The sequence below is a fragment of the Limulus polyphemus genome, unplaced genomic scaffold, assembly GCF_000517525.1.
Source record: "Limulus polyphemus unplaced genomic scaffold, Limulus_polyphemus-2.1.2 Scaffold1457, whole genome shotgun sequence".
In the NCBI taxonomy this organism is placed as follows: Eukaryota; Metazoa; Arthropoda; class Merostomata; order Xiphosura; family Limulidae; genus Limulus; species Limulus polyphemus.
Genome location: NW_013667067.1, coordinates 258,217 through 260,228, shown reverse-complemented (window position 1 = coordinate 260,228; position 2,012 = coordinate 258,217). Strand labels below are relative to the sequence as shown.

At 33.3% G+C, this 2,012-nt stretch overlaps 1 protein-coding gene across 4 annotated transcripts in view; it reads left to right on the top strand.

Annotated features, from left to right (window-relative positions):
* LOC111086817 (kynurenine formamidase-like) overlaps positions 1-2,012 on the top strand; it is a 22,473-nt gene that overhangs the window by 708 nt on the left and 19,753 nt on the right. The window lies entirely within an intron of this gene.

Here is a 2,012-nt window from a genome sequence, read left to right as displayed (position 1 = left end):
ACACACACACACATATATATATATATATATATATATATATATATGCTGTATGCTATATTTACATTTAAAACATTTTTATACAAGGATACTAGTCAAGTCATTCTTAAAAATAAAAATGTATGGAACTGTGTAAGTCATTTGATGCGGACAAAAATTAGAAAATTAATATTCAGTTTAAAAAACAACGTAAACAAAAAGCAGTTGGACTGTGAATGTAGTACCCAGACTTGACTGTAAAACATTGTAGAAGTGATTGAATACAAGATTTTTCTTTGAAAACAAATGAAGTCATCTGCATACGCGCTTTGAAATCTACAGAATACTGATTGATTATATTAAGTTTAGTAGCTCCATATTTACTACTCCTAATGTGTAGTGTGAGATAGCTTTAAGTGGGATGAGTTACTGTTGTAATATGCAGATATCACGTATAACATTCTCTTATAGCTTTTATTTATAATATGGTGGTAAAAACTTTAAGTTGTTCTGAAGGTTCTACTTCAGAGCCAGGTAAGTTTAGCTTGTAAGTCCTGTGCTAACTCAGCTCTTTTTGTTACTCTATAAAACATGAATCGATCAAGTATGCTTTTTGTTGTTGTATAGGATAGTTGTATTGTATCCAATGTCACCCTGGTTGTTAGGTTATTTTACGACTGTCTCATGGAACAGCGATACTTCTAGATACCTGTAATTGGTCAGCTATATATAAATAACACACACACACACACACATATATATATATATTAACGGCCTGGTTGTTAGGGCACTCCACTCGCATATTGCGAGTCGCGGGTTCGCTCGTTTAGTCATGGGGCGTTATAATGTTACGATCAATCCCACTATTCATTGGTAAAAAGATCAGCCCAAGAGTTGGCAGTGAGTGGATGGATTAGCTGTCTTCCCTTTAGTCTATCACTATTAAATTGGGGACAGCTAGTGCAGATAGCCTTCAAATAGTTTTGCGCAAAATTCAAAAACAAACATTTTTTGCGCTTTCAAATAACCAAGACTTGCTCGAGAAATTCTGTTCACGATTTGCTTCTTTGTTGTAATTTAGTAAGAATTACCCTCCAGTCAATCATATTTTTATTTCCAAGTTTGTTGCATTGTAAATCTGTCACAGTTAGCCCATTGTGTAGCTTTGTGCTTAACTTCAAACAAACAAACAAATCCTATATCAGGGAAAAAAGTTACAGCAGCAAACTGCAGTATATAAACGTATTTATTTGACCTTGTTAACGGGATCGGATTTCGTTCAAGGACGCCTGGTTCTTGTGGTGAGAAGGGATGTTCTTGAAACTAACTCACTGGGTCATCTTCGCCCCTCAGTGTACTACAAGGTGAACTACTTAATATTACTTATAAAGTGTACTACTTCGGTGATTTTAAGGTTAAGATTTGAGGCAGTTAATTAATTATTAGGATCACCAGACAGGGCTAGTGTATCAACATGACTTTCTTTTATGGCTTGCAGTGAAATAATTTCATTACTTCTATTGGCTGTTAAGCAGCAAAATTGGGCATGGTTTAATGGATACAAGTCAAGATGTCCAACTAAGACACTATTCACGTAGTGGAATTATTTGTTCTCTGACAATTAGGGAATGTATATTCAGTTTAATTAACAACATCTACAACCAAGGAAAGACAAAGGCTGTAATGCTCCTTCAAAACAATAGTTGTCGATATTACCTAATGAAAACTGTGTTTTATTTATTAGCAGCTTCTTACTGTCAACTTTGTTACTTTATATAAAGTTTTTGCTAATAATATCTGTTACAACAAACGTCAATAATGGCAGAATGCTTCATTTCAATAGTTATATATCGACCATTTCAGAAATATTCCTGGCTTCAATAATTTTGATAAAGTGATTCTTAAGTTAATTTCTGTGTATATAAAGTAAACTATTTTAGATGTACAAGTAAATTTTGTATGAATATGTTTATTTCCCCAATTCATTTTCACAAAACACGGGAGTTAATAAGTTAATGCGCCAGTAGATCATATTT